The sequence below is a fragment of the Kogia breviceps genome, chromosome 6, assembly GCF_026419965.1.
Source record: "Kogia breviceps isolate mKogBre1 chromosome 6, mKogBre1 haplotype 1, whole genome shotgun sequence".
In the NCBI taxonomy this organism is placed as follows: Eukaryota; Metazoa; Chordata; class Mammalia; order Artiodactyla; family Physeteridae; genus Kogia; species Kogia breviceps.
Window position 1 is genome coordinate 44957138 of NC_081315.1, and position 22687 is coordinate 44979824.

At 42.0% G+C, this 22687-nt stretch overlaps 1 protein-coding gene and 1 pseudogene across 6 annotated transcripts in view; one reads left to right on the plus strand and one right to left on the minus strand.

Moving 5' to 3' along the window:
• Nucleotides 1-9101, minus strand: part of LOC131758722 (RE1-silencing transcription factor-like) — a 161613-nt gene extending 152512 nt beyond the window's left edge. For 3 of the 6 annotated variants that reach the window (XM_059067171.2, XM_067035749.1, XM_067035754.1), the window contains exon 1: nt 6559-6672. The gene's annotated coding sequence lies outside the window, so the exon portion shown is untranslated. Of the gene's footprint in view, nt 1-6558; nt 6710-7112 lie in introns of those variants that run through there. The other 3 variants (XM_067035750.1, XM_067035753.1, XM_067035752.1) reach the window with 2 other exon arrangements.
• Nucleotides 7210-13094, plus strand: LOC131758150 (nitric oxide-associated protein 1-like; annotated as a pseudogene).
• Nucleotides 13095-22687: the final 9593 nt, after the last annotated feature.

A 22687-nucleotide genomic window follows, 5' to 3' on the forward strand; every position in this document is an offset into this window, starting at 1 on the left:
TGGAAAAGGCCACAACTAGAGCCAAGAAAATTACCAATGACAAAGCTCACCAGTAAAGATAAACATACAGTAAAGGTAGGAAATCATCCACACACAAAATATGAAGTCAAAACCAGCAATCAGGAGAAGAGTACAAATCTAAGATATTTGAAATGCATTTGCAATTAAGAGACCAGCAACTTAAAGCAATCATATATATCAAAATATAGAGAGGGGGCTTCCCTGGTGGCGCAGTGGTTGAGAATCCGCCTGCCGATGCAGGGGACACGGGTTCGTGCCCTGGTCCGGGAAGATCCCACATGCCGCAGAGCAGCTAAGCCCGTGAGCCATGGCCGCTGGGCCTGCGCGTCCGGAGCCTGTGCTCCGCAATGGGAGAGGCCACAACAGTGAGAGGCCCGCGTACCACAAAAAAAAAAAAAAAAAAAAAAAAAGGATCATACACCATGAAGTGGGATTTATCCCAGATATGCAAGGATTCTTCAATATATGCAAATCAATCAGTGTGAACACCGTATTAACAAACTGAAGAAGAAAAACCATATGATCATCTCAATATATGCAGAAAAAGCTTTTGACAAAATTCAACACCCACAAGAAAAAGAAATAAAAGGAATACAAATTGGAAAAGAAGAACTAAAAGTGTCACTGTTTGCAGATGACATGACATTTTTTTTTTTTTTTTTTTTTTTTTTTTTGTGGTACGCGGGCCTCTCACTGTTGTGGCCTCTCCCGTTGCAGAGCACAAGCTCCGGACGCGCAGGCTCAGTGGCCATGGCTCACAGGCCCAGCCGCTCCACGGCATGTGGGATATTCCCGGACCGGGGCACAAACCCGTGTCCCCTGCATCGGCAGGCAGATTCTCAACCACTGCGCCACCAGGGAAGCCCAACATGACACTTTACATAGACAATCCTAAAGATGCCACCAGAAAACTACTAGAGCTAATCAGTGAATCTGGTAAAGTTTCAGGATACAAAATAAATGCACAGAAATCACTTGCATTCCTATACACTAATGATGACAAATCTGAAAGAGAAATTAAGGAAGCATTTCCATTTACCACTGCAACAAAAAGAATAAAATACCTAGAAATAAACCTACCTAGGGAGACAAAAGACCTGTAGGCAGAAATCTATAAGACACTGATGAAACAAACTAAAGATGATACAAACAGATGGAGAGATATACCATGTTCTGGGATTGGAAGAATCAATACTGTGAAAATGACTATACTACCCAAAGCAATCTACAGATAGAAGGCAATCGCTATCAAATTACCAATGGCATTTTTTACAGAACTAGAACAAAAAAATCTTAAAAGTTGTATGGAGACACAAAAGACCCTGAATAGCCAAAGTGCCCTTGAGGGAAGAAAACAGAGCTGGAGGGATCAGACTCTCTGACTTCAGAATATACTACAAAGCTATAGTAACCAAGATAATACGGTACTGGCAGAAAAACAGAAATATAGATCAATGGAACAGGATAGAAAGTCCAGAGATAAACCCATGCACCTGTGGTCAACTAATCTATGACAAAGAAGGCAACGATATACAATGGAGAAAAGACAGTCTCTTCAATTAGTGGTGCTGGGAAAACTGGACAGCTACATATAAAAGAATGAAATTAGAAACCTCCCTAACACCATACACAAAAATAAATTCAAAATGGATTAAAGACCTAAATGTAAGACCAGACACATTAAAACTCTCAGAGCAAAACATAGGAAGAACACTCTTTAACATAAATCACAGCAAGATCTTTTTTGATCCACTTCCTAGAGTGATGAAAATAAAAACAAAAATAAACAAATCGGATCTAATGAAAGTTAAAGGCTTTTGCACAGCAAAGGAAACTACAAACAAGACAAAAAGACAACTCTCAAAATGGGAGAAAATATTTGCAAATGAGTCAACGGACAAAGGATTAATCTCCAAAATATATAAACAGCTCATGCAGCTCAGTGTTAAAACAAACAACCCAATCCAAAAATGGGCAGAAGAATAGACATTTCTCCAAAGATGACATACAGATGGCCAAGAAGCACATGAAAAGCTGCTCAACATCACTAATTGTTAGAGAAATGCAAATCAAAACTACAATGAGATATTACCTCACAACAGTTAGAATGGGCATCATCAGAAAATCTACAAACAACAAATGCTGGAGAGGGTGTGGAGAAAAGGGAACTCTCTTGCACTGCTGTTGGGAATGTAAATTGATACAGCCACTATGGAGAACAGTATGGAGGTTCCTTAAACAACTAAAAATAGAATTACCATATGACCCAGCAATCCCACTACTGGGCCTATATGCAGAGAAAACCATAATTCAAAAAGACACATGCACCCAAATGTTCACTGTAGCACTATTTACAATAGCCAGGACATGGAAGCAACCTAAACGCCCATCGACAGACGAATGAATAAAGAAGATGTGGTACTTATATACAATGGAATATTACTCAGCCATAAAAAGGAATGAAATTGGGTCATTTGTAGAGACGTGGATGGATCTAGAGACTGTCATACAGAGTGAAGTAAGTTAGAAAAACAAATATCGTATATTAACGCATATATGTAGAACCTAGTAAAATGGTACAGATGAACTGGTTTGTAGAGCAGAAATTGAGACACAGATGTAGAGAACAAACGTATGGATACCAAGAGGTGAAAGTGGCGGTGGGGGGGGGGGGAGGTGGTGGTGGTCTGATGAATTGGGAGACTGGATTGACATATATACACTAATATTTATAAAATGAATAACTAATAAGAACTTGCTGTATAAAAAAATAAAACTGAAAAATTAAAAAATAAAAAAGAATTCCGCTAAAGTTGCAGAATACAAAATTTATACGTAGAAATCTCTTGCATTTCTACACACTAACAATGAAAGATCAGAAAGAAAAGTTAAGGAAACAATCCCATTTACCATCACATCCAAAGAATAAAATAACTAGGAATAAACCTATCTAAGGAAACAAAAGATCTGTACTCCAAAAACTTTAAGACACTAATGAAAGAAATGGAAGATGACACAAACAGATGTAAAGATATATCCTGTTCTTGGATTGGAAGAATCAATATTGTCAAAATGAGTATACTACCCAAGGAAATTTACAGATTCAGTGCAACCCCTATCAAATTACATTTTTACACATTTTTCACAAAATTAGAAATTTTTTTTAGAAGATGTTGGGGGTAGGAGTTTATTAATTTATTTATTTATTTTTGCTGTGTTGGGTCTTCGTTTCTGTGTGAGGGCTGTCTCTAGTTGTGGCAAGTGGGGGCCATTCTTCATCGCGGTGCGTGGTCCTCTCACTATCACGGCCTTTCTTGTTGAGGAGCACAGGCTCCAGATGCGCAGGCTCAGTAGTTGTGGCTCATGGGCCTAGCTGCTCCGTGGCACGTGGGATCCTCCCAGACCAGGGCTCGAACCCATGCCCCCTGAATTAGCAGGCAGATTCTCAACCACTGTGCCACCAGGGAAGCCCCAGAACAAATTTTTTTTAAATTTGTATGGTACCAATGAAGACCCCCGAATAGCCAAAGCAATTCTCAGAAAGAAAAATGCCACTGGAGGAGTCAGGTTCCCTGACTTCAGACTATACTAGAAAGCTACAGTAATCAAAACAGTATGGTACTGGCACAAAAACAAATACAGATCAATTGAACAAGACAGAAAGTCTGTTGGGCATGTAAAAGTTATGTTTATACTACACCATAGTCTATTAATTATGTAATAGCATTATGTCTAAAAAATTATGTAGATAACTTAATTAAAAAATACTTTTTTGTGAAAAAATGCTAACTATCATCTGATCTTTCAGAGACTCATAGTAGTAAAATCAAAGATCACTGATTACAGATCACCATAACAAATATAATAATGAAAAAGTCTGAAATATTGCAAGAATTACCAAAATCTGATAGAGACGTGAAGTGAACAAATGCTGTTTAAAAATGGCATCAACAGACTTGCTCAATCCAGGGTTGCCATAAACCTAAATTTGTAAAGAATGCAGTAATGTGAAGCACAAAAAGCGGTGCAAAATAAAACAAGGCACTCCTATGAATAGTTATCAGCTCAAGGCAAATTCAAGTTTTCCTTCCTGGCACTTTCTTCCCAAATATTTTCCATCCGAGGTTAAATTCCCAGATGCAGAACCTATTGATATGGAGGGCTGACTGTACTCAGAACTCATCCACGTATGGAAACTGAAGCCATGGAGAAGGGATGAACTCATCCAGGGATAATGTGAACAGCAGAAGAGAAAGAGAAAAAAAGCCAAAAAGGTAAGAAGAATTAAGTGAGAGTCATGTTGCAGATAGAAGGAATGACTTTCCATGAGAAAGTCATCAACAGTGTTGACTACCACAGGGTTTAGATAAGGTTTAAAAAATGTCCATCTTATTTATCAATTGAGAAGTCACTCATTTTCTCAAAATATTGGAAGAAAAAGGAAATAAACCATTCAACTTGCTTTCTTAAGGACAAGAGAGATCTAATATTTCACACAGAAAGAAGCCAGCTGAAGAAAGAGTCTCTAAAAAATGATGAGGGCATATCAAATAATGATCAAAGGACACAAGCAGGAATGGAATGAAGACTCAATGCTGGAACAAACTTGATAACTGAGATAACATTTACTCTTTTCCCACAGGATTATTATACATTGTTAAGAGAATATTAATTAGCACAATCTCTACAGTGGTCACCTGGCACCATTTAGCAAAATGTTAATATTTTGTGTAACGTGTACATTATCTGACCTGACAATTCTATACCTAAAAATTTATCCTACAGATATACTTGTATTGGACAAAATGATATGTACAAGATTACTCATTACAGCATTGTTTGAAGCAGAAAAAGACTGGAAATAACCCAATCATCCATCAAGACACAACTTTAGTTATGGTATATCCAGACAAAGTAAGTAGCTGTGAAAAAAAATTAGGATGCTCTCTATGTAATGATATGAAAATCTCCTGGATATAGTAGATAAATAAAGCAAAAAATAAAAGTGCAGAGAAATGTGAAGTTACTTTTTGTCTGTAAAAAGGGGGAAAACAGAATACTATATTTGTAGGGACTTCCCCTGGTGGTGCAGTGGTTAAGAATCCACCTGCCAATGCAGGAGACATGGGTTTGATCCCTGGTCTGGGAAGATCCCACATGTCGCGAACAACAAAGCCCGTGTGCCCCAACTACTGAAGCCCGTGCGCCTAGAGCTCGTGCTCCTCAACAATAGAAGCCAACGCAATGAGAAGCCCACAAACCTCAACAAAGAGTAGCCCCTGCTCGCCACAACTAGAGAAAGCATGCGCAACGCAGCCAAAACTAAACTTGTAAAAAAAAAATAAGAATACTATACTATATATATATAGTATATATATACTATAGTATACATACACTATATATATAGTATATATATATTTCCTTGAATATAAATAAAACATCTGGAGAGCTAAGAATCTAAGAACAGTGGTTACTTATGACTCTAAAGAACAGTGGTTACTTACGATGGAGAGGGCTCACATAGGAGAGATGGTGGACAAGAATAAGACCTTACACTTCACATTTTCATGGCTTGTGAGCCATGAGAATATATTACCTACTCAAAAATTAAGCTAAAAAAACTTTCAACATTTTTTCCAACACAGAAGTTAAGAGAATATAAAAAAAGAGAGACTATAATAATGATGCTAATAAATTAAACTCAAGATTAAAAGCGACAGAAGTTTAAACAGTATAGTTTAAGCTTCTGCTTCTATTTTCTCCACAAAGCAGCTGAGAAAATAAGGAGAAATGTGAGGGGTGAACACGGTATAAGGAGCTAGAAGAAAACGACGTAGAAATAGAAGCTGTAGAGAATGGAACTGGTAACTTTAAACATACATAATGAAAATACACTAGACATGACTAAGAATTCTACATATAAAAAGAAAAAAAAGAGATATATTGATCCTGTTCAGTGAAACACACGCCACCTAGAACTGTGTCATCTTGTGGAAAGAGGAAATGGACAAGTCATCTTGTAAGATAATTTACTTAGGCACGTGAACAGCATGAAGGAACGCCAAAACAGACTAATCCCTGCTCCCCTCCTCTCAATACTCTTTGTCCCCGGTGTATTTCCAGAGCCTAGCACAACGCCTGGCACAGGCTGACGCTCAAAAATTCAACTATTCATAAATTCATTAACTCTGGCCTTAAGGAAAATCAAGAAAGGAGTCCTTTGCTTCGAAGTCGGAACAACGGAACCTGTCTCATGGTTCTGCGCGCTATTTTCAACATGGAAAAGGAGTGTCAGATTCACCCAGGAGCAGACAGGAGAGAACAAAAGTCACCCTGACCGAGATGATAAAGGCTACGTTCCCTGCTCCCTCCACCTCTCAAAATCCCGGATTCGTTCCCGGCCTCAGGAGTGTGGGGAAACGACTGGGGCCATGGTGCAGCGGGCCAGGGAGGAGGCCGCAAATCCTCAATTCGTCCAGCTACCCACGTTTCCCCCCTTAGATGGGTCGCCGCGGAGTGTTCTGAGTGGTCACCTACCCTCGTGTGCGTCACACATATTGACAAACGGTTCACAAGAAGCTTACTCTCAAAACCACTGAGAGAAAAGTCAAGCGCCCACAGACCTACGCAGCGTCAAACTAAAACATTTCCGTGTCGGGCGTTCCCAGAATACTCTGCGTCTCACGGCGCGGGAGGGGCAGGGGGCAAGGGAAAAAAAAAAAAAAAGGTCCAAATTAATTCTGCGCCTGCGCAAAGTGTAGGTTAAGGTTTGCTGCCGGCTAGAACTGCACATGCGCAAGTTGTGGGCTGACGCTTCAAGTGGTTGAAGCGGTGGCTGCTTCTACACTCTCAAGCTTTGGATCTAGCCAATTAAAGTTTTCGCTTTTTAATGCTGTTGCACAAATAATGACACATGAAAAAAAGCCAAGAAGATGTATTAATAAAAGGTTTTTACCATTGTAAAGCAATTAAACTCTAATAAAGATGTTAAAGTTTTTATTGTGGCCATATGTCTGCGGCATTCGATTTTGTGTTTTTTTCCAGTTCCAAAGACGAAAAATCACGAAGATTTTAAAAATGTGATTCCTTACCAGCAGATGGTGCCAGCGGCGGCGCGTTGAAGAAGCCTGAAAGTGAACAAACCCTCACTCGCTAGCCTATTCGACTAACCAACCCACCGCAGTCTTAAAGTCCCCGGTGCCTTTATCTCGGTTTCAACTGGGCTCTCAGGCCACAGAGCCTTCTTCGCGAGAATTTACGAGATTAGACGCGAGAGGAGGAGCCGAAGTGCAACGCTGACAAATGACAGCTCTCAGGTAGTCTCTACTGTTTTACGCACATCTGGGGCCACAGAGCATGTGAGAAAAGGTGGGCTCAGCCCCTTTTGCCCACGCCAGCGTTTCTCATGCTTCCCACGGGCCTCACTCATAGGCTTCTTTGCAGCTTCCTGCGGGGATCCACTTCCACGGTAGTGCGCCATGGCCTCCGGGAGACGCTCCTCGAGAGATGTGCGGGCAACTCACCTCCCGGCACCCATCCGGCCTGGGATGTGGGCTTCCCCGTGGCGCGACAGCGACTGGGGATAACCAAGGAAGGGCTGACATGGAGGAGAGTTTTCTGCTCCCCGAGTACGTCCCGGATTCGGAGCCCGCAGTGACCCTCCAGGACCAGCTGCGGGAGCTGCAGCAGCGGCAGGAGGAGGAGGAGCGACGGGTGCTGCAGCGGCGGGAAGAGCGGCGGCAGCAGGAACTACGGAACGGCCGGCAGATGCACCCGGACCGTGTGCCAGCGCTGCTGACTGCTGGTGCTTCACCGGCGCGCGCAGGTGAGTCGCGAGCAGTACCTGGAGCTGGTGACCGCCGCGCTACGGAGGCCCAAGCTCGCCCTGGTGCTGTACATGGTGGACCTGCTTGATCTGCCCGACGCCCTGCTGCCGCACCTGCCCGCGCCGGCGGGCCCCAAGCAGCTGATCTTGCTGGGAAAGAAGGTGAACCTGCTGCCCCTGGATACTCCCGGATACCGACAGCGGCTCCGGGAGAGACTGTGGACGACTGTGCCCGCGCCGGGCTCCTGCCCCCCCCCCTGGCTACCGAAGGCCACAACACCCCAGCGGGGACCGGCCACGGGACTAGCAGGAGAAAGCGAATCCTTCGCCCAAGTCCAGCACGATGCTCAGAGTCGTGCGGTTCATCAGCTCCAAGACTGGCTATGGAGTCGAAGAGTTGATCTCCGCGCTCCAGCGTTCCCGACGCTACCGCGGCGATGTCTACCTGGTTGGCGCCACCAACGCTGGCAAGTGCACTCTCTTCCACACGCTTCTGGAGTCTGATTACTGCAGGGCCAAGGGCGCCGAAGCTATCGACCAGATGGTCTAGTGAGCCTTAGGGCGCCAGTCCCCATCGTTTTCTGAGACGTTGGAAGTCTGATCGTGGTTCAGGCACCTAATCCTATATCTTTCATTAATATCCACCAGGGGCTGGCTGGAGGCTTCACTTTTAAAATTATCTACCAACTTTGGTCACATTTCTGTGTCAGTTTAGTGCTTGGAAATTCAGTATATGTTGTAGTAACTTTCCAACAGAAATAATTAGAGTACTTCTATGTACCAGTCCCTCTTCTAGGCACTGCAGGTGAACCAGATGACAAAATAGGTTCTGTTATCTTGGAGGTTTCCATCGTAGCTTTAGTTCTTTGTATATTTCTCCGGAAAATCCTTCTTTCACTTTCTACACCTAACTCCACCCCTCACTTTCTCTTCATATCTTGAGTTTACTCATGAGATTACTATACAGATTTAACATTTGAATAATTCACTAATGCAATATGATGTGTGGCTTCGCTGAGAAGAAATGTCAAATATGTGGCTTTAAGAAACATCTGTAGTAATTGCAAAATGGGTGCTTCTATGGCCCTGTTTGTCATAGAAGGCAAAACTAAATACGTCATTTGCTCCTTTGAAACCAGTATTTAACTTTGAAAAGCTGTTTTTCTCTGTAGAGAACTTTGTTTGACTTATACACAGCGATTTTATACTGGTTGGTAGTTGTTCATTGTATAAAATAAGTTCCTTCTTCCTTTCTTAAGGAAAATCAGTGAACGTGGCTTACAGTTGTGGCTTCCAACTTCCTTCCCGTTCACATTACTTCGTTGGACAAGGCGGACACTATATATCAGAAGCACGGGGGTCATACGTTACTCAAGGTGAGGCAACACGCTTTGATGGTTGTATAGTTAGGTTAACACACCCTGTAATAGTCCCACGGCCCTGCTAAAAAAGACTTTGTTGGACAGAACCATCTTTGTTACACCATCAGCTAGCTCTCCCCGACCTTGTTCATCTTGAGGATTTTGGCTATAAAGTGAGGTGGGCTCTTATAGAAAAGTGATGTTGGATTGGACTGATCCTAGAATAGTGACAGAGCTGGGTTTTCTCTAGGTGAGACTGTCCAATATTGTAGCACCATGTGCCTATTTAAATAGGTTAATTAAAATGAAATAAACTTTAAAATTTAGTTCTTCACTTGCACTAGCCACTCTTCAACTGCCTAGCGGTCACATCATTGCAGAAAGTTGTACTGGATAATGTGAGTGAAGAGAAGTTACAGATTTTCTCACAACTGGGTGATGCTACTGGCATCTAGTGGGTGGAAGCCAGAGATGATGCTAAACATAATGCAATGCACAAGACAGCACCTCACAACACAGAATTATCAGGTCCAAAACGTGCATAGTACTGAGTTGAGAAGCCCTTGTATGACTGGAAAAGCTCTCCTCCCAGGTTCTTAATCCCAGGCACTTAGAGGTTATCGTACCTCCTCTCTCATGCTTTACTTGCTCCTTCCTTTGACCTGTTAAGCAGTGTGTTAAAATTTCTCTGATCTTTATTTTTAAAAAATATTTATTAATTAATTAATTTATTTATTTGGCTGTGCCGAGTCTTAGTTGTGGCACTTGGGATCTTCATTGCGGCATGTGTGTGGGATCTAGTCCCCTGACCAGGGATCAAACTTGGCCCTCCTGCATTGGGAGCACAGAGTCTTAACCATTGGACCACCAGGGAAGTCCCTCTCTAATCTTTAAAAAACAAAACAAAACTCAGTGTCCCGCTCATTCCTCCTCTTTACAATCAAGCTTACTCCTGCTCCTCACGTCCCATCTCTGCAGTCCCTGTTGTGCCCTTTCTATGCCACTGAAATTGTTCCAAGTTCACCAGAGACTGAATAGGGCCTGTTTACAGGTCTTTAACCAGACATGGGTACACACTGTTGGCTAGTGTGTAGTGTATGACAGTTAAGATCTCTGGAGCCAGGCTGGGTCCAAATCCTGCTCTGCTCCAGCACTTAACAAAGCTGTGTGACTTTAGGTAAGTTTCCTTTACCTCTCTCTGTTGTACCTACACCACAAGGTTGTGGAGAAGATCAAGTGCAAGGGGACTGTTGTCACTGCTACGTAAGTATTTGTGGTGATGAAGATTATGGGACATACCTACTGCAAAAATAGCGGGTATGTCCAATGCAGAGGTGATTTACCATGAATTAATGCTCATACAACTGCAAATAAGTCAAAACACAAAATACACACCCGCCCTTCAACAAGGAAAAAACCAACCTGACTTGGGAAGTAAATGCTTCTTTCTCTCTGGATTCCTAAGAAAGCCAGAATGAAATTAAAACTCCATCGAAATAACTGCCTTAAAGTTAATACTCCAGAGACACGTAGGATTTGCAGGGTAGGGCTCCACCCCCATGCATCTGTGTAGTCTTCAGAGTGGACTCACTGATACTTCTCAAAACAACACTGAGGCTTCTCTCCTGGTGTAATACACATGGTTCTTGGGCTGCTCTGTGGCTCATCCTTGCCTTCTGGTTTTCTTACTCACCTCCCAAGTCAAAGTCAATCCTGCCTCCTAATTATCACTGAGACCAGCCTCATCGTCCAAACTGTAATCTACTTTCTTTAGGCTGTTTTGAGATCCTTAGGTATTTTCCCAGCTCCCAGTTTTACTGCGTTCTGCCCGCCCTACCCCACCACAGCTGTAGTTCTCAACCAGGGTTGACTTTTACCTCAAGGGAACATTTGACAAAGACTGGAGGTGTTTTTGGTTTCCACAACTTGCTGGATGCCGAGCAGAGGCTGCTAAAAATTGTGCAATGCACAGGACAGCCTCCCGAGACAAAGAATTATTTGGCCCAAAAGGTCAATAGTGCTGAGGTTGAGAAACCCTGCAGTACGCACATTTTTCCAAAATACAAAGCAGGCCACAGTATTCTTTTTTTGATTCTTTTCTCTTTCCTGCTTATAATTCCTTAGTAGTTCCACATTACTGAGAGAAGTCTAAACTGACAGCCTCATCACTAATGCACACACACACACATAACATACTCTGCACAGTTAAACTACAGTTCTCTGAACTCATTATCCTTTTTCCAATTTCTGTGTCTGTACATGATACTAACCCAGGATACCTTTCCACTAAGTAACTTTAATCTGTTTTTCAAATTCTGCTCTTGATTAATGTTTTCCTTGACCAAACCACGTTCATTACTTCCTTCACAATCACAGTACTTAGTAGATGCCTCTCATCACGTTTCTTACCTTGTAATTTATTTACTTGCTGTTTCCACCTTCTGATCTCCTCGGGGGTAGGGACCATATAGAACATATTGTCATAGCTGTCTTTGTGTCCTTAGTGCTAAACACAGAGAGATCTGTTAATAAACAGGTAAATTATTATCCATTTACTTCCAATTCATGGAAACACCTGTAAACATAGAAGCTGAATCTTACCCATTATCCATGTACCCTTGAGAGGTGATGAGGCAGGGATTAATCTCTGTGTCCAGCCAGGCCTGTAAGAACTAAGGTGTTTGGAAGGATGTTGCTTTAATTGCCCAAAATTATTGTCTAAAGCTTTATGGAGGACTGTAAAAAGTGTAAGCTAATAAAGCAAGATTCTGCTGTCTGGAGGTTACCACCAGATGGATTCCCGCACAGGGCCCTTGTCACTGGGATCTACAGGCTTGATCCCATCCAGAGCTCCCGGGTTTTTCATTTGACCTAGAAGTGACTTGAGGTTTTTCTCAACAGTTGAATGTTTAAAAGGATTTTATTCTTGATACCTGTACAGTATTATCTTATCAGTGCCTTACTTAATATTAGAGTTATCAGGGGTTTAATTTGAACTTCCAAATATCTTCATCTCCTCCCAATGGAAGGTTCCAATGGGTGGAGAAGAAAGAATGGCAGGATTTCCTCCTCTTGTTGCTGAAGACATCACATTAGATGAAGGACTTGGGGAATCTGAAGCAGTGGCTGACATCAAGTTCTCCTCTGCAGGTAATTTTACACCAAGCACTTTTTTTTCTTTTTTAATTTGGCCGCACCACGCAGCATGTGGGATCTTAGCTCCCTGACCAGGGATCAAACCCACATCCCCTGTAATAGAAGCACGGAGTCTTATCAACTGGACCGCCAGGGAAGTCCCTACACTGAGCACTTTTTAAAAGGTGAATAAAGTAGTCTTACTGACTTTTAGTATATTTTTATACAGATGTGCCTTAACTGACATAAGCTGAATATTTTAAGGAATACATACTAGATTATTCATAAGATGTAACCTACTCTGAAAATAAATCTGTACCTTTTCACAAATGCATTGTATGCTTTTAAAAAATAGTGAAAGACAGCAGTAGCCTCCCTTGGGTTTCCATTTTGAGCTGTGTTTAGTGTTTTTAATAAGATAGCTGCTAACACCATCTGTGTTCTGCCGTGTTCTTGCATAGGCTGGGTAGCAGTAACGCCGCAGTTTAAGGACAAACTGCACCTCCGAGGCTACACACCTCAAGGAACAGTTCTGACGGTGCGGCGCCCACTCTTGCCACATGTAGTTAACATCAAAGGAGAGCGCATCCAGAGAAGCGTGGCCTATAAAACCAAAAAGCCTCCTGCCCTTGTGTACAATCTGCAGAAAAAGAAAAAAAGATAAATATATGAAGCTGACCTGTTCACATTGAAGATTAACGATACAGAACATACTGTATACATTGCATTGCATTAAATATTGCTATAATAAAGCCCTCCGCCACCCTTTTTAAGCTACTAAGGACCTTACCTCTTTTTAATGAATTTAGTTTGTAAACAGAAGTTATTTTTTGCTGGGTACGTATATGTGTGTATCTGTGATTCAGATATACCTAAAAAGGACTTCTGTTGAATTCCGGTTTCTCCCACTATATTTTTAATAAAACCAGATGGCATTTCTAATTTGGAGGCTAGTTGAGAGAGCAGCTTAGCAGTTGGCATATGAAAAAATGGCAGAAAATCAATTTCTCCAAAATACATTGGCTTAAATGAGATAGAAGTGAGGAAGTGGCTTTGCTCCACATAGTCATCCAAGGACCCAACTGGGGGAACACGCCGCAGCTTCCATCTCTGGGTCTAAGGTGTTTGCTCAAGTTGTCATCCTTTCGCAATGGGAAAAAGAGAAGAGACTGAAGAGGGTGCAGCTCCCCTACTGAAAGGAAGGGGGAAGTGCTGGAAGTTACCCACTCACAGCGTCCATTGGTCAACACTTACTTGGCCACACCCCCCATGGGGAAGCTGGAGGATGTAGAGGGAAATGGGGATTTCGGACTTGTATTACTTAAGGGAAGAAGGGGTGAATGGAAACTGGAAAACAAGTAGAAATTTCCCTTACATAATCTAAAAGGGCCTGAAAATCTTAGAAAAGGATTCATGTTATGTCTTTCTGGCATTCAGAGTTTCTTCTACAAGGATCAGAGCACTTTAACCATTTTATCAACATTTGCCTGTAAACACTGTATAACATTATATCAGTCAGAAGTCTTTACTTTTATGTATTCCTAATTGAGTAAGTGGCACTAGAGCTGTGGACAATGAACTGGCCAGTCAAGTCCCAGATCCCGATGTTGAGATTAGCTCGTGGAGTAAGCTGGCCTGAAACTTAGATCCATGAGCTTCCTATAGACTCAGGTTTAGCATGAACTTTTTTAAAAAATAAATTTATTTTATTTATTTATTTTTGGCTGCGCTGGGTCTTCGTTGCTGCGTGCAGGCTTTCTCTAGTTGGGGTGAGCGGGGGCTACTCTTTTTTTTTTTGCGGTACGCGGGCCTCTCACTGTTGTGGCCTCTCCCGTTGCGGAGCACAGGCTCTGGACGCGCAGGATCAGCGGCCATGGCTCACGGGCCTAGCCGCTCCGCGGCATGTGGGATCTTCCCAGACCGGGGCACAAACCCGTGTCCTCTGCATCGGCAGGCGGACTCTCAACCACTGCGCCACCAGGGAAGCCCAAGAGGGCTACTCTTCACTGCGGTGCACAGGCTTCTCATTGCAGTAGCTTCTCTTGTTGCGGAGCACGGGCTCTAGGCTTACGGGCTTCAGTAGTTGTGGCACGTGGGTTCAGTAGTTGTAGCTCGCAGGCTCTAGAGCGCAGGCTCAGTAGTTGTGCACGGGCTTAGTTGCTCCGGGGCATGTGGGATCTTCCTGGACCACGGTTCGAACCCGTGTCCCCTGCACTGGCAGGCGTATTCTTAACCACTGAGACACCAGGGAAGCCCTAGCATGAACTTAATAGTCCCATGTTCTCTGTCAACGTGTACACTCTAGCTCCCCTCTCACTAAATAAGTCACTGTAGAATAAACGGTCAGTGTTTTAAAATGCAACTTGTCAAAACTCTGTAGATCTCACTTTCATTGGGTTTCAAAGTGAATACTATTGACATCTTGGGGAAGGTAGTTCTTTATCTGCATCCTTCTTCCCCAGATATGAAAGGCCAGGAGCCACTTCCCAGCCCCATCCCTCATCGTGATAGTTGAGAAGTACCCCTGACGTTTCCAGACCCACCCTCTAGAGGGCGGTAGCTTCCCAAGTTGAGAAAATGATTGGTAATCGATTTCTAGTTGATTTTGGAGAGAGTGAAATACAGTTAATTTTACAAGTTAGAATTGTGACCATTATATTTCTATCTACTGTTTATAGTTTGGAGCTAGGCCTAAATCTTTAGATAAAATTAAGAAAATATGGTAAACTTAGCATTTGTGGAAAAATACAGAATCCAAAAACTGATGCTGTATTTACCCTGAAAACTTATAATGTATTTTAGAAAGCAGAATATTTCTCCCTCCTTATCTTCACTCTAGGCTTTTAGACCTCTCAACCAGCAAAGATTCCATTTTTAAATGTTCATAACTTATATTCTCAGATTTTTCTTACCTGTAAAATTCAATGGTTATGTTTTGACTGAGGCATATCTAAAAATGTTCCAAGGTACTTTGCTAGCAATTTCAAACAGTGCAATTTACTAAGTAAGTTTCAGTTTCCCTGGTTGTATTAGTCTCTTTGGGTCATCATTTTCTCATCTGTAAAATGGGGGAATGACAGTAGATATTTCAGTCCTAACATTTTACGATTCTCAGCAAAAACAGGCAGGAAAGCGAGGAAAGGGTGGTTACAATACCTCAGAGAGAAAAGGCATCAGACCTCAGACCACTGTGCCTAGACAGTTGAGAGCTGGTGCTAGGATCTGCTATTAATTTACACCACATTCTGCCAACCTAATGAAGCCCAGGATCACTGCTGTTCTATCCAATTGACCCACAATGGATTTTGGTTTAAGAAAGTTCTCTTACTGTGTTGGTTTCTGAGCATACGTCAGCTTACCGATACTTCTTAATCCATTGATCTTAGTGTGAAGAGTGCCCTCCCATCATTAATCATTTACACTATGGCAGCATGCAGGAATTAGTAAAGAGTAGAAATTAATGGCAAGGTGTCAGTGCAGCCCCCTTATGTCCACAGAACAGAGGTTGTTTTGAGGGGCTAGAAAATGATTTAGTAACTTAATACCAGTTGGTTCTGCAGCCTTGTTGTCTTCAGCATGTCACCCCTTTTGTATTCATGACACCTTAAAAGAAAGAAAATATGTGCCATCAGAGTTTTTTGACTTCTATGTGATATTAAATATGCATTTTTATTTTTAAAGTCCCACCATATCTTTCTTCCCCTCTTTAAAAGAGGAGCATTTTCTTCAAAGTTATTGAGACAAAGTGAAGTTTAAACATTTTGCATTTTTAATCACCATAAACAGCAAGCCCTACTAATCATTAGGTCTTTACTGTATAGTTCCGCAGAGTCTAAATTTGTTTATGTCACTTGTAACAATTCCCATGACAACCAAGGAAAAGTGGAGCACAGATGCAATCCTGTGTGCTTGTGTTTCTTGATCACTCAGACACATTTTGCAAAATGGAAACCAAGGCTAGTTTCCTGCAGATGACTAACTTGGAGCTCCAGCTGTGCCAGACATGGCAGAGCTGTTATTCACTGAGTAGGCACCCAGCACTGAAGCTGAGGCGAGCTGTTTTGTAGATGGCCTCTGATCATTTACCCTGGCTTCCCTCCCACTTGGCTCTGTGTTGTGGAGCAATAAAATCATTTCCACTCTTTCTCAGAATGTTCCATTTTCTCTTGGCTGCTCTTCTCCTCCCCGGAGGATTGTTTTCTCTCAACTGTCAAAGAGTAGTGCTTAAACAATAAAAACAAAACTTCAGACTCATGTGAATCCAACAGATAGCACCTCTGCCTGCTCTTAATGTCTCTGTCATGTTGTCTGCCCCACTGATGTCCTGTAGTGGGTGGGAATAGCTAAAGATTAATATTTTAACATCATGTAGGAATGATGCCTCTCTTTTCCCCTTCATGTCAAAGACCATCAATATTCTCTCATTTAATACAGGAGTTTCATGATCTGATTATTAAGTCTAGACCATCCTTAAAACACTGTTTTGCAGAAGCTTCCTTTTGCTTCTCAAACAATTCTCAGAATTTACCTTCTGGCTAATCAAGCTAGTGGAAGAATTTGGTCATAATATTCTCACTGGGAGGTGCAATAGGTATGATGCTTAATCACAGACAGTCAGTACCTCTGGCCACTAACTGGTAAATCTGAGAAAACTGAGGACACACACACACACACACACACGAAGACACACATGCTAGAGAACACATCATCAGGTGATTCTGGACGTAAGAGACTGCTAAGATCCTTTCTAATCTTTCAGTAAGTCCCTCAAAAATAGCCAGCATTCAATGCATGAATGAATGAATTAGGAGGAAGAGGGGACTTCTTTGTTTTGGGAGTTGGTTTTCGCCTTCCCTGAAAAATAGCAATAGAGCAGACTTAAATTTGGTTAGTAACTTGACACTTTTCTAGGGTTTCTTCCTGTACTGCCTAAAGACAGTACCTCAGGACAGTTGTATGTGACCTCAGGACAGTTGTATGTGAGACTTCGCAGCTGCTATGATCATGATAGCCCATATAGCTTCTTTTTATTCCTATACATTCTTATAATAGTAATAATAGCTAACTCTTATTTAAGCACGCACAATGAGCTTGGCACTTTTAAGCACTTTACATGATTAAGTGAATCCTTACAACAATCCCATGCAGGTGGTATTGTTATTATTACCTGCATTGAGAGATGAGGAAGCTAGGGAACACGTAACCAGCCCAGGGTCACACAATGAAGGAGTGATGGATCTCTGATTCAAACAAACCCAAGCAGTCTAGCCCCAGCACCCTGTGGGTTTGTTTAATTATACAGTAAAACTGACTTTTTTTTTCACCTTTCAATGTACAGTTCTATGGAGTTTAATATATTTACAAGTTAATTAACAACCACCATAATCAGGATACAAAACAGTTCCACCAGCACCCAGGTTTTAATCACCACACAATACTTCCTCTATATACTAGAACCCATTACAAGGCTAAAGGCAAGAAGGTGAGAACTTTTCAACCTTAAGATGAAAACCTGTTATCTTAGAAAAGAAAAGCAACCCACTTTGAAAACCTCAAAGGTTATGACACAATTCCCTTGGAAACCCTGTGTTACTGCCACTTAGGTCTTCCTTTGAACCCTGTCTTCCTTTGAACCCTCCCATATACAACTCCAGCCTGAGAACATTCCTCAGAGCTGGGGTGTGTGCATGTGTGTGATGTGCTGCACCCTTGCTGTCTGACTTCAGCAATGCTGCCCAAACCTGAAGTGTCTCACTGTGATCTCCATGTTGTCTTACCATCGCAGGTAGTTTTTTTTACTTTATTTATTTATTTATTTTTGTGGTACGCGGGCCTCTCACTGTTGTGGCCTCTCCCGTTGCGGAGCACAGACTCCGCACGCGCAGGCTCACGGGCCCAGCCACTCCGCGGCACGTGGGATCCTCCCGGACCGGGGCACGAACCCACGTCCCCCGCATTGGCAAGTGGACTCCCAACCACTGCGCCACCAGAGAAGCCCCATCGCAGGTAGTTTTAAATTGAAAGTGCTTTCATGGCTGGCTGGGAATCTTTTCACATTGCTAGTGAGCTTTGTCAAGTACCACGGACAGATCACAGCATGAGTGGAGATCCTGACCCACAATTCTGCTTAAGAAAATAGGAAGTTACATACACCAGAAATTTGGAATGCAAACATCCAAAGAAATATACCAGTAAAGTATCCTAAAAAAAAAAAAAAAAACTGATATAAAGTCCTGATCCTGATGCTTTAAAAAGTGGAGTCATCTGCATTTACAGAGCCAGAAGAGAGGTGAGCAGGCAGCAGCTTGACTTCTACATTTGTGCCTACAGCTGTGCTGGAAAATATGTTCTACTCAGAATTTACTACTTCTCATGAAGATCTGTACTTGATCTGAGAACAAAACCATCAATGGAGCTCTACCCACCACCAGTCCTTCCCATCAGGAAACTTACACAAGCCTCTTAGATAGCCTCATCCACCAAAGGGCAGATAGCAGAAGCAAGAAGAACTACAATCCTGCAGCCTGTGGAACAAAAACCACATTCACAGAAAGACAGACAAGATGAAAAGGCAGAGGGCTATGTACCATATGAAGGAACAAGATAAAAACCCACAAAAACTAAATGAAGTGGAGATAGGCAACCTTCCCAAAAAAGAATTCAGAATAATGATAGTGAAGATGATCCAGCACCTCGGAAAAAGAATGGAGGCACAGATCGAGAAGATGCAAGAAATGTTTAACAAAGACCTAGAAGAATTAAAGAACAAATAAACAGAGATGAACAATACAATAACTGAAATGAAAACTACACTAGAAGGAATCAATAGCAGAATAACTGAGGCAGAAGAATGGATAAGTGACCCGGAACACAGAATGGTGGAATTCACTGCTGTGGAACAGAAAAAAGACAAAAGAATGAAAAGAAATGAAGACAGCCTAAGAGACCTCTGGGACAACATTAAACACAACGACATTTGCATTATAGGGGTCCCAGAAGGAGAAGAGAGAGAGAAAGGACCAAAGAAAATATTTGAAGAGATAATAGCCGAAAACTTCCCAAACATGGGAAAGAAAATAGCCACCCAAGTCCAGGAAGTGCAGCGAGTCCCATACAGGATAAAGCCAAGGAGAAACATGCCGAGGCACATAGTAATCAAATTGGAAAAAATTAAAGACAAAGAAAAATTACTGAAAGCAACAAGGGAAAAACGACAAATAACATACAAGGGAACTCCCATAAGGTTACCAGCTGATTTCTCAGCAGAAACTCTACAAGCCAGAAGGAACTGGCATGATATACTTAAAGTGATGAAAGGGAAGAACCTACAACCAAGATTACTCTACCTGGCAAGGATCTCATTCAGATTCGATGGAGAAATCAAAAGCTTTACAGACAAGCAAAAGCTAAGAGAATTCAGCACCACCAAACCAGCTCTGCAACAAATGCTAAAAGAACTTTTCTAATTAGGAAACACAAGAGAAGAAAAGGACCTACAAAAACAAACCCAAAACAATTAAGAAAATGGTAACAGGAACATACATATCGATAATTACCTTAAAAGTGAATGGATTAGGGCTTCCCTGGTGGTGCAGTGGTTGAGAGTCCGCTTGCCGATGCAGGGGACACGGGTTCGTGCCCCGGTTCGGGAAGATCCCACATGCCGTGGAGCGGCTGGGCCCGTGAGCCATGGCCGCTGAGCTGGCGCGTCCGGAGCCTGTGCTCTGCAACGGGAGAGGCCACAATACTGAGAAGGCCCGCGTAACGCAAAAAAAAAAAAAAAAAAGTGAATGGATTAAATGCTCCAACCAAAAGACAAAGGCTTGCTGAATGGATACAAAAGTAAGACCCATCTATATGCTGTCTACAAGAGACCCACTTCAGACCTAGAGACACATACAGACTGAAAGTGAGGGGATGGAAAAAGATATTCCATGCAAATGGAAATCAAAAGAAAGCTGGAGTAGCAATACTCATATCAAATAAAATAGACTTTAAAATAAAGAATGTTACAAGAGACAAGGAAAGATACTACATAATGATCAAGGGATCAATCCAAGAAGACAATATCACAATTATAAATATATATGCACCCAACATAGGAGCACCTCAATATATACGGCAACTGCTAACAGCTATAAAAGGGAAATTGAGGGCTTCCCTGGTGGCGCAGTGGTTGAGAATCCGCCTGCCGATGCGGGAGACACGGGTTCGTGCCCTGGTCCGGGAGGATCCCACATGCCGCGGAGCGACTGAGCCCGTGAGCCATGGCCGCTGGGCCTGCGCGTCCGGAGCCTGTGCTCCGCAACGGGAGAGGCCACAACAGTGAGAGGCCCGCATACCGCAAAAAAAAAAAAAAAAAAAAAAAGGGAAATTGACACTAACACAGTAATAGTGGGGGACACTTTAACACCTCACACCAATGGACAGATCATTCAAACAGAAAATTAATATGGAAACACAAGCTTTAAATAGACACAACAGACCAGATAGATTTAATTGATATTTATAGGACATTCCATCCAAAAACAGCAGACTACACTTTCTTCTCAAGTGCATACAGAACGTTCTCCAGGAGAGATCACACCTTGGGTCACAAATCAAGCCTCAGTAAATTTAAGCAAATTGAAATCATATCAAGCATCATTTCTGACCACAACGCTGTTAAGATTAGAAATCAATTACAGGGAAAAAAAACATTAAAAACACAAACACATGGAGGCTAAACAATACGGTATTAAGTAACCAAGAGGTCACTGAAGAAATCAAACAGGAAATCAAAAAATACCTAGAGACAAACGACAATGAAAACACGACGATCCAATACTATGGGATACAGCAAAAGCAGTTCTAAGAGGGAAGTTTATAGCTATACAAGCCTACCTCAAGAAACAAGAAAAATCTCACATAAACAATCTAACCTTACACCTAAAGGAACTAGAGAAAGAAGAACAAACAAACAAACAAAAACAGAACAAACAAAACCCAAAGTTAGCAGAAGAAAAGAAATCATAAAGGTCAGAGCAGGACTTCCCTGGTGACGCAGTGGTTGAGAGTCCACCTGCCAATGCAGGGGACACGAGTTCATGCCCCGGTCCGGGAAGATCCCACATGCCGCGGAGCGGCTGGGCCCGTGAGCCGTGGCCACTGAGCCTGCGCATCCAGAGCCTGTGCTCCGCACAGGAGAGGCCACAGCAGTGAAAGGCCCGCATACTGCAAAAAAAAAAAAAAAAAGAAGAAGATCAGAGCAGAAATAAATTAAATAGAAACAAAGAAAACAATAGCAAAGATCAATAAAAGCTGGTTCTTTGAGAAGATAAACAAGATTGATAAACCATTAGCCAGACTCATCAAGAAAAAGAAGGAGAGGACTCAAATCAATAAAATTAGAAATGAAAGTGTATATATGTCCATGCCACTCTCTCACTTCGTCACAGCTTACCCTTCACCCTCCCCATATACACTATCAAATGTAAAATAGATAGCTAGTGGGAAGCAGCCGCATAGCACAGGGAGATCAGCTCCGTGCTTTGTGACCACCTAGAGGTGTGGGATAGGGAGGGTGGGAGGGAGGGAGACGCAAGAGGGATAACTGATTCACTTTGTTGTAAAGCAGAAACTAACACACCATTGTAAAACAGTTATACTCCAATAAAGATGTTTAAAAAAAAAAGAAATGAAAAAGGATAAGTTACAACAGACACCGCAGAAATACAAAGCATCCTAAGTGACTGCTACAAGCAACTCTATGCCAGTAAAATGGACCACCTGGAAACTCTTAGAAAGGTATAGCCTTCCAAAACTAAACCAGGAAGAAACAGAAAATGTTAACAGGCCAATCACAAGTAATGAAATTGAAACTGTGATTAAAAATCTTCCAACAAACAAAAGTGCAGGACCAGATGGCTTCACAGGTGAATTCTATCAAATATTTAGAGAAGAGCTAACACCCATCCTTCTCAAACTCTTCCAAAAAATTGCAGAGGAAAATGCTCCCAAACTCATTCTATGAGGCCACCATCACCCTGATGCCAAAACCAGACAAAGATACTACAAAAAAAGAAAATTACAGACCAATATCACTGATACATATAGATGCAAAAATCCACAACAAAATACTAGCAGACAGAATCCAACAACACATTAAAAGGATCATACACCATGATCAAGTGGGATTTATCCCAGGGATGCAAGGATTCTTCAATATATGCAAATCAATGTGATACACCATATTAACAAATTGAAGAATAAAAACCATATGATCATCTCAACAGATGCAGAAAAAGCTTTTGACAAAATTCAACACCAATTTATGATAAAAACTCTCCAGAATGTGGGCATAGAG